This window comes from Leuciscus leuciscus (genome assembly GCF_965113295.1).
Source record: "Leuciscus leuciscus genome assembly, chromosome: 14".
Lineage (NCBI taxonomy): Eukaryota > Metazoa > Chordata > Actinopteri > Cypriniformes > Leuciscidae > Leuciscus > Leuciscus leuciscus.
Window position 1 is genome coordinate 30,723,042 of NC_138738.1, and position 16,576 is coordinate 30,739,617.

General features: G+C 35.3%; 1 long non-coding RNA gene across 1 annotated transcript; it reads left to right on the forward strand.

Annotated features, from left to right (window-relative positions):
• The first annotated feature begins 96 nt into the window (after positions 1 to 96).
• LOC309474477 lies at positions 97 to 16,015 on the forward strand. The gene is made up of 3 exons (XR_014197309.1): positions 97 to 1,513; positions 3,378 to 3,472; positions 15,851 to 16,015. It is a non-coding gene; the product is annotated as an uncharacterized lncRNA (long non-coding RNA).
• Positions 16,016 to 16,576: the final 561 nt, after the last annotated feature.

Genomic DNA, 16,576 nt, shown 5'->3' on the forward strand with positions numbered 1-16,576 from the left:
ATAGATGTGAAAGGGTGAAACAGGTGTCACTCGAAACGGGCGGACCGTAGACGTTTGACGTTTAATACGTTAAGACGTTTGATTGATCAGGTAACATTACCGTCCTTTGACCCACACATAGTACTTAGAGTCTAAATAAAATGCCTGCTATTTTAACACTTCATTATGTGTTTTACTAACGCTTCTCAACAGAACAGTGCCATTACAATTATTTTTAGACCGCTGTGCACTGTTTGTCACGTGGTACCTGTTACTGTTCTCTGAGCCAGTGAAGTTGAACCAATCACAGTCGGTTATGATTCATGCCATGGATAGTGCTTTATATGAGATTGTTATTTTGGAAACGGGTACATTTCAAAATAATGAATTGCCATTATTGTTTTGCACAGAGTATAAATAGGCCTACAGCAAAAAAAAAGAAAAAAAAGACAGTTATTTTGTAGTTATTTGTGACATCACTTGCCAGCCACCCGCCGTTACTTTGCATTGTTATCGAGGCAGGTCAGCTAATGATTTTAGCTGGCAGGTCAGCTAATGTTAATGATTTTAGTTTTCCTGATGGTTTGGCACACTACGAATTGCCAGGTTTTAAAGAATTGCCTTGTGTCAAAGGTAGATGGCGCTATTGCTATATTATTATTGTAATTATGTTAACAGCCGAGTAGCCAGCTTTTTAATCAAAACCATAGGTCAAAACAGCAGAGAGCGCCAGAGAGTTAAACAATGCATACAACTACAAATGTCAAAACATGCAAGTGAAAAAATGTTTCACTGTGCATAAATGGTACAACATATTTCATATTTCCTCTCATTCGATATATGTCCAAGACCAGCATATGTTTTTTTTTAAACATATGTGATTTATGTTTTCCTCAAACAACAACTAAAATAGGAGGATCTGTGGTTTTCATTGGTAAGTAATTAATTAGCATATATGATATAGGCTAATGTTTAAATATTTCAGTACATTCATTTAATATGCATTTATCTCAAAATATATCAGTCAATGTTATAGATGTATAATCTGCCATTTTCAATTGAATCAGGATATTCAATGATAAGTCAAGTGGCATCAACAGAAAAGAAAGTCATTTCAAATGAAGAGCAGGTTATTACATTTTGATAAAAAAACAAAAACAAATCTTTGGAATAACATATACAGATTAATTGCGAAGAATACGATTATAAACATGCATTACAAAAGTAGATATGGTCAATTCTTTGCAATGTTGACGTTACAGTGAAAGTATTATAACTATTGTAAAGTATTGTTTAAAACATGATTTGAGGCCTTCAGAAACGAAAGCATTGTCAAGGTTTCAAATCATTCTGACATTCTTCCTAGATTCCATTCGTTTTTTCGACAAACTAATAGATGTGACTGATCTTTTTGACAGGTTTCTGTTATTAGATATGTGTGGCTGGAGGGCTTTGTGGACAAATAACCGTATCTGTGTGTGGTTCATTGAGAAGTAGTTTGGTCTGAAAGAAAACCACTTGCTGGTCGATTCTAGTGAGTAAGAACACATTTTTGTGGTATGTAAGTGTATGTGTGTGAGAGAGAGAGTTTTTAGTGTCTGTTGGGCGTATACCTTGAGTTGTGGTCTCTATATATGTCTTTTTTTCTTGTGGTTTCCCTTATGGCTGTTGAATTCAGCCTCTGGCGGCATTTTTAAATTTTGAAGTCACACTTTCATTGGTAGGTAAAATGAAGACTTGCAGACGTCAAACTAACGCTTGACTGTTTTTTTTAAATGGATAAGTTGATTTGAACACTCTGTCCCCTCTTCTCATTGTGTGTGGGTGCATGTGTGTTTACGTGCCCTCAAAGTGTTTAAAACCCAAACATGTTTTCAATCACTTTGCTGTAGACCGTAGACGTAACTCAGTAAATATGATAAACATACACTAACGCAGTGACTGAATCACCACACACACACACACCTTAGCCAGGTATAGCGTTACGGCCAACAGTGTCTAGACGGTTTTGTCTGCAGGGCGCCTTCAGTACATCAGATGTTTCGTAACATTTGGCACAGAAGTATATATGAGGGCTTTTTTGCATGCTTGCAGATGCCAGGGTGAGCATAAGATATTGCATTAGTCAGGAGATTTATGTATTTCACAATCTCACACCCACCCAATAACTGCCAAAAACAGACACTATCTTACTTGGGGTGAAAGTACATAAAACAAGATGTGACAGATATTTTTTTAAAAGTCATAACACGTGAGTTGTTTCTGGGTGGTTGTGCTTTAATGTGTAGACCCCCCCTCTTCCCCCCCTCCACCCCCACCCCCACCCCCATAAATGAGGTTACTAAAGTAACTTGTTTTCTGAAAGCTGTGCTGAATTCACTCTTGTGTTCTGTGCATTTGTGAAAAAAGTTCATTTGGCGATTCAGCATTCAATGATTTCATTACAAAAACTGTAATCTATAATAGCATGCCGTAATAAAGTGTAGTTTTATCGAGTCAGAGACATGCTTGTACAGTATATGATGCTGCGAGTGATACAGTGACCTGCATTGTTTGTCACTGTTTGTGCATTCATTTGATCAAAAGTGACGTTCTATTCATAAAGAATCCTAGAAAAAATTATAATATGCATTATTTAATGAATTTTTTATTACATAAATGCAGCCTTGGTGAGCATAAGAGACTTTTAAAAGAATAAGAGACTATTCAAAAATATAAACAATTCATACAGACCCTAAGCTTTGTACAATGCAAAATACATTTTCATGGCCGGTATCCCTGGTAAATTGTGTTAATTTACTTACCATTGGCTGATTTGGCAAAAAGTTATGTTTAAAGTTAAACATTTAAAATGATGTAAATATTAAATATTTAAATATTTAAAAGTTATGTAAAGTTACCCTACACACAGAGATACACAGATACACAGCACAGCTTTCAGATACCTCCAACAGTAGCAGGAGAGTGAAAGAGGGCAGAGTACAGATGTCAGAGGTCAAAGGTCAGCTAAAAAGAAAGGTCACAGGAGCACTTAGAGCTCTGAGAGCTGTTTGAGGTCAAACAAAGTCTTTCGGTTAGAGTTTCCAAAGAGTGAAAATCCAGCGAGGATTTAATGGTGTTGGTTGCAAAAGCAAAACCCCTCATAATCCAGATTTTCAGGTGTGTTTTTACCAGGCTTCTATAATTACACAGGCTACATATACCTGTAGGAACCTGCATGTTGAATATATGGGCCATGTGTCTGGGGTGGGTGTATTTGCACACAGTATTTACACTTGTATATCCAAAATGTGTTTTTAAGCATGGGAATAAAATGGCACATCTGTCTGTGTCAGCACCTGAATGTCTCACCCCCCCCCCTCTCCAACTGTTTTGTATGTTCCTTGTTGTTTGTTTAGGGTAGACTGGTGGGAATCTTCGACTGAGCTGGTCTCTCATTAGCACACAGTGAGAAAACGAGTCTTCGGAGGAAGATCATTGTGTCTAACAGCAGGTGTGTGTTTGTGCGTTTCACACAAAGTCTGACAATTCATGCACTGTCAGTGAAGGCAGGGAGACTATTTACCACTGATCCATGCTGTTCGGTCTTTTTCTCACAGACAGGGTCATATATATATATATATATATATATATATATATATGAAGAGTTCAGATGCAAAAGCCTCTAAATGCCATCTGAAATTTTCTTATAGAATGATAATTTTTTTATCAAGCTTGTATATTTAAGTTCAGTAATTTCACTTAAATGACAATTAATAGGTAATCTTCATTGCCATTTAAGTGAAATTATTGAATTTAAATATACGAGCTTGATAAAAATGATCATTCTAGAAGAAAATGTCAGATGGCATTTAGAGGCTTTTGCATCTGAACTCTTCATATACAGTATATATATATATATATATATATATATATATATATATATATATATATATATATATATATATAAATGCAAGAAAATGACCGTGTTCATTGTTTTTAAGGGCTATATTCTGGTGGTTAAGACTTTATTCAGAAAAACAGTAATATTATGAAATATTATTACAATTGAAAATATTTTTTTCAATTTAAATATATTTAAAATGTAGTTTATTTCTGTGATGGCAACGCTGAATTTTCATCATCCCTTAGACTTTGGTGTCACATGATCCTTCAGAAATCGATCTAATATGCTGAATTGGTGCTAAACAAACATTTCTCATTATTATCAATGCTGAAAACAACTGCTGCTTAATATTTTTGTGCAAACCGTGAATAATTTTTTTGAAGGATTCTTTTAGCTCAAAAGAACAGCATTAAAAAGTTTTTAACATCCTGCATGTTGTAGCAACTCATAATATAATAACAAAGCATAATGTAATATCTGCACATTAATGTAATAGGTATTACATTTTTTTATAATGTAATAATATTGTCAAAATGTAATAAAATCTTTAGCTTATAATGTAATGACGATTTTCTGTATGTAATGTAATATAGGTTACTGAATGAGAAATGTATTACATTATTAACACTCTTTAGGAACTTATAATGTAATCACAGTTCAGAAGGTAATACCAGCACATAATGTATAAGTGAAACAATTATACATTGGCATTGTAATTACAATTATGGCACTGCATGTTGTAATTTGACATTAATGGTGCAAAAGTTCTGATTTTATTGCATCTTTCTTTCTTTTTTTACATCACAAAACCAAACTGTTTTAACAGGGGTGTGTAGGCTTTCACTGTACATGATTGTAAGTTTAACTGTATTTTTCATCTTGCCCTCTGATGTAAATTCAGGGTTTTTTTTTTTTTTTTTTTGCTGTAACTTGTATTAAAGTGAAGAAATGTTTGCTTAATTTGTGCTCCATGCTTCCATTGGCTGAAGCAGATAATGCAATCATGCACACACACACACACACACACACACACACCCCCCTCATTGCTATATTGATACTGTGAGTTTTTTTTACAGCATCTGTACACAATGTTGGTATTTAAAACTGTTTGTCAGTTAAAAGTATGAATACCTTATGTATAGAAGTAGTAGTAGTATCAGTAATTTGATGATGGATTTTGTTGGCAGGTTAAGACTGGATTTAGATTTTTAAAGTGCATAGGAATACCAATGTTTTATGTTTAATAAAAATATAATAATTATCTCTGCTGGCTTGAGTGCAGGCCACACCTTCTCCTGCAACAGAAACACTCAGAAACACAAACACATACTTCTAAAAGACATAAGCTGTAACAAATAATAATAATAATTGCATGAATATTTAAATCTGTTTATGACTGATTTAGATTTTTAAATATGTAATTTAAAGGAATACAAATATTTTGTATGTTTTAAAAGCTATTACAATTATGATAATATGACAAATGATTGTTATTACATTATGAGCTCAAGATTTTTTTTACGTTTTGAGAAAATACTGATTACATTGAGTTGCTACACATGTCTTTGCATCAGATTTATTAGCTTAAGATGTATTAGCTCAGGTTATGACATGTTCACATTCCAATATTAATGTGAATTTCACTTTTCTTGCACTCTTCTTTATATTCGCCTACAGTAGAGTCATTCGTTTGCACAATGTGTCATTTCTGTGCCACTACTGACGACAAATGGAATCGTGATTTTTAATCCCGCAGTCTTCAGCCAAACACAGCCACAAAATGCCATTGGTTGAGCCAGTGTTGCTGTATCCGGTTGGTCCGGATGCTCAAACAAATAGATCAATGTTTTGATAGCATCACGAAGCCACAGTGTTTACACTTTTAGGGAAATCAGCCTGTTAATGGCTTCCTTATAGTTTGAAGCTATTTTGACATCAAAAAAAATTACACACTTTACCTTTCAATTAGGAAAGTCCTAAGCCCCCTCCCCCTCCCATTTTCCCACCAACCTCAGGTGTACTCTTAACGCTTTGTTTATGTTGTCATGATAGTCCTTTTGTCAGAAGTGTCTTTGTTGAACTTGGTGGTCTTTGTCAAGGGCGTAGAGTGCGTGCTGTTGTGGGTTTCACGTGGACGTGTGAAAATAGGTCCCGTCAATGAAGGAGCTTTTTTCCCACCATTGTTACCCCAGACTCACAGGAAAGCCGGTCACTGTTAGGAAGCGCTAACTGTTGCTCACTTACTATTGAGCTTGACCATGAATCTGAATTATGATAACAGCCTCTCCATAACAGTGGATTAGTCATAAATAATAAAATACACCTGTCTACAAACACCAGCTTTTATAAGATTCCAAAAAGGAAGAATAAGAGAGGTATATATTTTATTAAATGAAAGCAGGGGTGTTCAAACTGGGGTCCGTGGGAGTGATGAATGAATAAATGATAATATTTAAATTAGATTAAAATAAATAAATATAAGTTAGTTTTTAATCTATTAAATATATTAAATTAGATTAAAATAAATAAATAAAAATTAGAAAAAAAAATGCATTTAACAGTTCATTACTAGTCAATAGAAAAAAAATCTAATGTTATAATATTAATATTTCAGTGTAAATTGGGTGATTATAAAAGATAGATGCCTGAGGATGGGGGTGATGATCATATTTCGGGGTTCATGACATCTAAAAGATTGAAAACCCCTGTATTAGAGAACATATTAAATGCAAGGGTGCAAGAAAATAATACTGTACACCTTTTGAAAAGATTTATAGTTTTCACAGCTTTCTTAGAAGAATCAGAAATCATTTACATTGAGAGCTTTAAGAAAAAGCTTTTTTTACTCTTAAAAATGTACACTTTTGTATAGTCAGACTCTTCTCTCTGATAATGTGTGAAACCAAAGACTTTAGATAGATATAGAAAGACAGTGCACTCATATTACTATGTATGGGAGAAAGTAAAGAATAAGTCCCGCCTTCTAAATAAAAGAGCAAATCACCAATTGGTAAAGTCATTGCTCGCGCGTGCTTATGACTGCACATGCGCATTGGCTGCTCCAGCCTGAAAAATGCAGTTTTGAGCATTTAGAAACAAAATTTATGAGACAGTTCTTCGTGAGACAGATTTCATTAGTGATTTCAAATATGAAATTTAATCATAAGCTTGGTGAACAGCTTTTGAGAATCTGTTTCCCCATGCAAAGAGATGAGTTGTACTTGCATGACTGAAATTGCTGCCCAACAGGTGTTTCAAAGATGGCCGCCGAGTGAAATTAGGCCTACTTGCCTTAAAGAGACTTTGTTAAAACCCAAATTTTTTTTTCATATTTCAAAATGATATCAGGAATCATACAACAGCAAAAAAACTCGAAATGTTTCTCGAGAGATTCTTAATCACACTGGGGGGTTTTGAATTAAAGAAGTTCATTCCTGTGGTGCTTCATCACAACACCTCTGAAAGTCATTCTAAAGAAAAGCACATCACCAAATGTGTTAGAAACCACACACACACACACACACACACACGTAAGCAAGCGCACAACCTCGACTCTCAGCTGTCTATCAGGATGTTGTTGGACTTTTGAGGACATCCTCCACACAGCTGAGATCGTGAGAAAATGAGCAAACGAATGAGTGAATGGATCCTTTGGTTGATCAGTGGCCGAATGCAGCTTTGCAGAGAGAGAGAGATGAGAGGACTTGACCTGGAAGGAAGCTATTATACGGCATAATCATATTGTGACGGACCTATTGTTGTATTTTTAGTATCCTGCAAACAAGTAGCCTGTGCGTGAGTTATTGTGTGTTTGGGTTCCAAAGACAACCTGTTTCGCGCAGATGTGAGCTTGCATGTGGTTGTTTGTTTGTGCGCGTCATTGTGTGTTTTGAAGCGTGTTTTCTGTCACTGTATCACAACAACATATGTGTTGTCTGTTAGACTTTTTAACGTTCCTGAAATGAAGCGGAAAAAGGTTGTTCCTGTTTTGTTACAGACAGTAAATATTCTATAAATAGAGGCCGGCGTATATATGGAAATGAAATCATGGCTGATACGTGTATCTTGCATGTCTTTATTATGGTAATAGTTTATTTTGCTCATTTGAGATGATTGTAGTCTAGAGCTTTAGTCTAATTCTTGACACACTCTAAAAACTCCTGGGTCAAAAATAACCCATAATGGGTTATTTTTGACCCAACTCCTGGGTTAAAAAGGGACCAACTAATTTATGGGTTATTTCAACTCAGAAAATTGGGTTATGCTTTTTGACCCACATTATGGGTTAAATACCTGACCCAAATGTTGGGTTTAAAAAACCCAACATCTGGGTAGAAATAACCCAAAAATTAGTTGGTCCCTTTTTAACCCAGGAGTTGGGTCAAAAATAACCTAAATTGGGTCACTATCCCAGTATGCCTTATTTCAGAAAATAAAACTTTGTTTTACATTATATTACACACTTCAAGCACTTTTACATTTTTATTGCATTAAATAAAAATCTATAAGAAAAAACACACACTTGGACATGTTTATTTTCATATTTATTTTAGGTCACACTGTAATAACAATATTAGAAATAAAAAATAGAAAAATAAACAACAATTCTCAGAAGAGCCTCAGAAATTTAAGCCTGGGGCCAGATTTTTGAAAGTGTCCTCATCAAAGAGAAGAAATGCCTCCTCATCTATCTGAAAGACAGAAAACAAGACAATATGAGTATTGTTAATAAGTCGAGACAATTGTGAACCACTCACCAGACACTCTTTCATTATCAAGCTAACAAATAATCACTTTTAAGGTAATGCAGTGGCTTTTTTATTTAATTTTTTTTACGTGGCCCAAATTGCTAGTTAACTAATGTGGTTCTTTTGCAGCATTAACATTACCCATTTTGTGTGAATGACATATTTTCTTTCATTAAAGTGTAATGACAGCCCATTCTTATGCATAACAGCTTGAAGACAAGGCACAGTAATCTTTTAGGGTTGTACATACCCCACTGTCGAAGAAGTTGTGACTTTCACAAAATCTTGCACTGACACATTTAAGTCTTATTAAAAAAAAAAAGTAGGTATAGAGAGATGATATAAGGGCAATAAGAGTAAAATGCTCACCTCTAAAATTCTCTGTCAGCTCAGACAGCTGCCACTCAGTTAGCTTATCAGCGACAAAACTGTGGAGAAAACATAGCAATATAGAGGTTAGCAACAAGGTTTTTTTTTTTTTTTGCAAATGGTGCTAAACTACACTCTAAAAACTGCTGGGTTAAAAAATAACCCAACCTTAACCACACCGCTGGGTCACTATTGGACAGAACACGCGCTGGGTTGGTTTGACCCAAGTGCTGGGTTTTACCATTTAACCCATATTTCTGGGTCATTCATTTGACCCAACCAGTGGGTGAAATTAGGCCTGTCACGATTATGAAATTTGGCTGACGATTAATTGTCTAAAAAATAATTGCGGTTATGCCGATTAATTGTCAGTTTTAGGGCTTTGACGATTAATTGTCTGTGTTAGGGCTTTGGCGATTATGCTGATTAATTGTCTGTTTTAGGGCTTTGTGCTTCATTCATTAAATAATTGTGATGAATTTAATCCTTTGTAAGTTATCATTTTGCAGTGTAAGATTACAGTTAACACCTTTAAATATTAAATAAATATATTCAATAGCTATGACAATTTGTTTATTAAACTTAGTGAGTGTATAAATCAGCAGCAAAAAGTAATTTTTGAAAACATCTGCACAGTAATTTAAGTGTTAATAAAAACAAATGTGCACAAACCATGATAATATGATACGCTTCAAAACAGAGCGGAACAAAGCGCGTATGCGCATCGCGGGTGCAGAATGATGTGCTTAATGCAACATGGAGTCACAGTGCGCAGCGCTGCACAAGTGCGCATTTAAAAGTTCACGGCACAAAGCGAAGAAATGTCGAGGGCACAAATCCTAGTGTATATCAGTCCAACAGTTTATTGATCATTTGTTTCTTCACAGTTTTAAACTCCAGTTATTGTGCGTCTGATGCCAATTCATAGTCCTTGTGCTGTGTAGGCACACGGTAGCGAGCGAGTCATTAAGAAACAGCAAAAAACTCCAGCAAAATAAAGTCATTTTATGCAAATCCACAGCCCTTTATCTACAGATCAAGCATTATAACGTCAATGTCACATTGGAGAAAGTTTTACCGTGTATCCTGTCGTAACCGGACGACGCGCGTTGTTTGAATGCTGAACGGAATGATTGACAGCTGCAGAGTTTGAATGCTGAACGGAATGATTGACAGCTGCAGACGAGTTTGTGAACTTTAATTTAACAATGTAAATATACTACTGTCCCTCACATTAAGCTATGGAATGGCTTCAGATGACTTTGAATATATTGCTAGAAAACGTAATTAGTGCTTGTCTATTTATTTTGGTTCATGACTCCCCCTTGTGCCGTAGGTCTATAAAAGAGCGCAATAATCGCGGTTGTCTGAAACAATCGCGGTTAGATCAAATAATCGCGATCAGACGGTTATTTAATTATCGCGACAGGCCTAGGTGAAATTAACCCTCTTGCTGGGTTAAGTCTTACCCATGTGCTGGGTTATTTCTTGTCTCATTGCCTTAATAAAATTAGAAACAAATATTTGTTATATTATGAATGTAAAATAATTATTATCTCTGTAATACAATAAACCAGAGAGGCCACTGTATGATTTCAATCTCATTTTTTTATTTTTTTTATTTTATACATTTCTTTAATACTTTTCTTTATCGAATACAAATGTTAATCAATGTCAAAAGTCTGACATGTCCCCCTCATTTCATCCCTGAGGCACAGCATGTGCAGCAATTCACCAGTCATCTCATTTTGTAAATATTAAACCATGTTGGTCCTCACCTGTTGATTACACAAGTCAAGTCAAGTCATCTTTATTTATATAGCGCTTTTTACAATACATACTGTATCAAAGCAGCTTCACAGTGATACTGTAACGTGAATATAATACAACAAAGTTTGTTTCTAGAAGAAAATTGCGTCATCGTCCACCTTAAGGCAAATCAATAACATTGTTGAATATTAAATGTCCCCAACTAAGCAAGCCAAAAGCCAAGGCAACAGTGGTGAGGAACCAAAACTCCATCAATGACAGAATGGAGAAAAAAACCTTGGGAGAACCCAGTCTCAGTCGCTCAGTTCTCCTCTGGCCATCGAGCGAACAGTGTATGATTATGATCCAGGCAGCATTACAGGTCAGAGGTCAGATTGAATAAGAACATTCAGAATATTTATCCAGTTCCATCTGGTTGGATGTCGGAGTCATCACACCGGTATGGAGACGAGTTTGTTGAGGATCAGTCGTGTCGATGAGGCCTTCACAGGGCTGATGAGGCTGGCCCTTCAGGGATGCGTCATGGATGGGTCCAGGCGCAGGCCCACCTTCTGATCTGGATATGGCCTGGATCCGGCTGACTTCAGTCAACTTTAGAATGAACAGAAAGACAAACATTAGCATACATGCCATTCTTCTTATTAAATAATGAGTACATCAGGTGTTATAGGAAAGTGTCCCTGGTTCCGGCTGACCTATGCAGCCTAATAATCATTTAACTGATTTGAATAATAGAAATGTATAATGTTCTATATGAATGCCAGGTAAAAGAGATGCGTTTTAGTCTAGATTTAAACTGACAGAGTGTGTCTGCTTCCCAGACAATCACTTAAGAGTGTTGTAATAAAACTGACATGCAAGTTAAGCTTTTTTTGTGGAAGTATCAATTTATTATTGAATATGCAATTAAAATTATTGCAAACATTACCAAATGACCAAATGTGAAAAACAAACAAAATGTTTATTCAGTATTTGCAAACTGAATTATAGTAATAGTAATAAAAGTATAAGAGTAATTTGGACAAATATGATCAACATTAAGGCATTAAAATAAAACATTATTTTATTAAAAGTAAAATATTACTGTAATGTTGATAGTGTCTTTAACATTAAAACTCACAAACCCACAAAGCTGCTCGTTAATCTCCTGACTGGCAGCGCTGATGATCGCCTCGTTTAGATGTTAACTTGCACACAATAAAATGAAAGATGACATGCATGGTGGTAGGGTAGGCTATCATGTAAGTTTACATTTTTTAAGTTTTAAATATTGACGATCATTCGTTCAACTAAACGGGTTTACTTTTCTTCTCAAAACTGGCGCCTGTCCATTTATTTCTCCTGTCCTCAGTCGCTGTTTATAAAGATTGCAAGTCATACATTTACTAAAAAAAACTAGGCTATAGGCCTATCAAGCTCTTGAAAACCTTGGGGTTTTTTTGGGCAGAAACGATGGTTCGAGACAGTACAGAAGACACACGCAGACTGTGCTGGAACTTACCTCAGTCACTTCTTCTGACGAGTATTTCTAAAACTACGCCAGCAGACTTTTCACTCACAACTCACTAGCTAGCCTACGAGAGAGACTCATTTCCCGCTGATTTTACATACGAGCCCTGTGAGGGAAACTGCGCGTATGGATTTCATACAAAACGCTTTTCTCACTTTTAAATATGCAACGTCCACAATGAATAGGCCTACGATAATTACATGATGAATTTAGAATTTAAACTGCATATTTCAAAAAGGCTGCTGATATAGCTGGTTTAATTTCAACTAAGGATTGAACGATGCGGCATTTGATTTTGTCAAAAATTCTAACCGGATAGCTGTGGCTAATTAATGTTTCACAGAATAAATAAGTTACCCCTCACACTTCCATATCAAAGACTGTATGTTGAACAGTGAAATTAGCTTGCTGCTACCACCACAACTTATTAAAAATATAGGTAAACATTCATATTAACTTACCATAAAACAGCTGCCTGCTCCGAGTGGCGTGCTCCTCAAGTCAGAAGTGAAGAATCCAGAAAGTTCCGCAAAGAATGAAAAAATAACCAGTTGCTGGGTCAAAATAACCCAACCAGCGGTTTATTTGTGAATGACCCCCTTACAACTCATTTGACCCAGCATGAGCAACCCAATAATGTGTTTACAGTACCCCAAACAACCCAACTTTTTGACCCAGCACAATCAACCCAACAATTTGTTTACAGAAACAACCCAGCATTTTTTTGAGTGTAGCAACAGGGACATGGACACAGAAAAGTTAACATTACATCAACACTGAAAATACTCTCTTACCTTGAATATAGATGAAGTTGCACCGATGAAGCACAGGCCAAAACGGATCGAGCGCGAAGCGACGGTTATTTCAAACACTGTTGTGAGAAAATTCCAGAACAACTGCGAGAGAGAGAGAGAGAGAAAGCCAACCCTATAACCCAGAACATGGGTTACTCTTTGAAAAATAACCCAGAAACCCAAACAACCCATGAATTGGGTCAAAATATTAGCCCTATAACCCAGAAAATGGTTACTCTCTGAAAAAATAACCCATAATTTTAACCCAACACAAATAACCCAGAAAATGGGTTGAAGAAATAACCCAGGAGTTTTTAGAGTGCACATGGCAAAAACTGTTTTACCTGCCTTTAGTTTTGAAATAGCAACATATCCACTTTAAAGATTAATTTAATTATTTATTTTTTTAAAACAAAGTTACTGTTAATCACTCACTGCCTTGAAAACAACCATCAGACTTATTTTGATCATATTTACTATAATACACACTACTGTTCAAAAGTAAGATTTTTATTAAAAGACATGAATACTTTTATTTAGCAAGAATGCATTAAATTGATCAAAAGTGAAATTTTTAATTGTATTAAATATTTATATTTTGAATAAATGCTGTTCTTTTGAATTGTTGTTCATCCTAGAATGTAGAAAAAATGTATCACGGTTTCCACCAAAATATGAAGCAGCGCAACTGTTTTCAACAGAAATGTTTCTTGAGCACCAAATAATCATATTAGAATGATTTCTGAAGGATCATGTGACGCTGAAGACTGGAGAAATGATTCTGAAAATTCAGCTTTGCCATCATAGGAATAAATTACATCTTAAAGTATATTCAAATAGAAAAATAGAAAAGTTATTTTAAATTGTTTTTACTGTATTTTTGATGTAATTAATGCAGCCTTTGATCTCAAGAGACTTATTTCCAAAACGTTAAAGAAATATTACTGACCCTAGCCTTTTGAACGGCATATTAAAGGGATAGTTCACTTTGAAATTAATTTTTGGTATGTTTTAGCTTATCTCAAGGGCATCCAAGATGTAGGTGTCTTTTTTTCCGCAGTAGTTTCAATTTTGATATTTTTAGGTCAAACCGTTCTTGTCTGTCAGTCATATAATGCAGGTCTATGGTCATCACCTCAAATAGCATGCACAGAGTCCAAATTAAAATCGTAAGTACACGTTGATGGCCTAAGACACGAAACGAGCGGTTTGTGTGAGAAAACGAACAGTATTTATATCGTTTTTACCACTTATACGCAGCCATGTCCAAGTGATCTGATCTGATGTGTATGCAGACTGGTGCATAGATATATACACTAGATGTCACCTTAAAGACATTCGTTCCAATGAACTGCCGTAGACAAGGCGACATCTAGTGTATATATCTATGCACCAGTCTGCGCCAACGATATAAATACTGTTCGTTTTCTCACACAAACCGCTCGTTTCGTGTCTTAGGCCATCAAAGTGTACTTACGATTTTAATTTGGACTCTGTGCATGCTATTTGAGACAAGTGACCATAGACCTGCATTATATGACTGACAGACAAGAACGGTTTGACCTAAAAATATCAAAATTGAAACTACTGCGGAAAAAAAGACACCTACATCTTGGATGCCCTTGAGGTAAGCTAAAACATACCAAAAATTTATTTCAAAGTGAACTATCCCTTTAAGATATTATAAAACAGCAATATAAATACATATTTTTATACCAATCAATATTACTACTGTCCTGATATTTAAAAAATACACCTTAAATATAGATCTCTCCACTTCTGGTCAACTCTGTGAGGTATTTATTAAAACATTTTATTCATCCTGAAGATTCTCGTTACCTTTCAGCAAAATCACACACATTTTTAAAATAAATGTAAGTAATTGTTTCTGTATTTTTTGTATGTCAACTCTGTCACATAAACTAAAAATAAATTGTTTGAGATTTCTTCTCATTTTATGTGAGTCCTATCTACCAACAACAGTGAAACATAACGGCTAATGCATTTAAAACATGTTTGATGGCAAAATATGGTTAATATGTCAACATTATCAGCTGCCATTTTCTGTCTGAAGTTGTTGACAGTCAGTTTGAAACCTGCATTCACATGTCATTCATGTATTGAGTTGAACCCTAATAAATGGCGTATCTGACATGACAGTAAACTTTTTTTTATATTATTGTAACAAATCAATGTAAAAATGCGTTTTGTTAATGTTCCCATTTATTTTAATTTCTGAATTTTCTAAATGTTTTGTGAACGTTCAGGGATCATTCCATTTTATCATTTTACAAACATTATGGGAACGTTACTTTTGAATGAAACTAGTAGTAACGTTTAAAAAATGTTAGATGAATGTACAACTAAAATGTTTCCGAAAAAACAACATTCCATAAACGAGGTATAACGTTTATTTGTGCTAAGATTTTGAGAACATTATTAAAGACCAGATAACTCTGACTGAACGTTCTATTAACGCTACTGGAAGAATGTTTACTCATAACTTTGAGAGAACCTTGCAAGAATTTTAGCCAATGTTCTGAAAACGTTCCATCTTTGTTGGGAAGCAGGAGCCACAAACACATGGGTGAATAGCTCTGAACATGCCAGACAGATTTATCTAAATTGGTATCGGTAATCTAAAGTATCGGGTGCCTGGTGTCCGTGTGAGCAATTTAATGTCTTCAGTCATCATCACTCAATGTTTTCAAGCTTGAAGTGATGGCAGACAAAAGAGATTGATGCAAAATATTTGGAACTTGATGACTTTATGACCCCTTACTTGTCTCCTCAGGTGAGAAAGGGAATAAATGCATCAAAGAACGGCCGCCTTCACTTTTAACAAGCAGGATTCCAGAAACAAAAGCAGTAAACGGAGTCCTAACAGGTCTGTCACTGTCAATACAGGTTTGCTGGAATGCATTTAAGAATTTGACTGTTATGATGACTTATGTTGTGTGTGTGTGTGTGTGTGTGTGTGTGTGTGTGTGTGTGTGTGTGTGTGTGTGTGTGTGTGTGTGTGTGTGTGTGTGTGTGTATCATCATAGTACGCATTTCTTTTTACTATCACTGGAGCTGAGAGAAGGAGCAGTCAGACTGACGGACGACGGCAGAAGGAAATGCGTCGGGGAACACATACCAGCACGTAACAAATCTACAATCTCTTTGTACAGTCATGTTCCATAAAACATAAACAACATTATCATCTGATTCTCACACCATCGGCCTGATGTCTGCACTTGATTCACTGAATGCCATTTATTGATCTCTATATGATATGATACTCAACGTTAGATTAGATTACTGTACTTGACTCGTACATGGTTCATTGGGTATGAACATTATGAACATAATGAGAAGTTGTACACTCAATCAATAATTGCATGATAGAGAATGAATGAACCTCTACCTAATGATATCAAGATCAATATTTACAAGCAAAGTAAGGACATTAGAAAACCTGTACAACAACTTCATATCTCTACAGTTAGCTGAGAAGGAAATAGTCTTGAATTGTAAA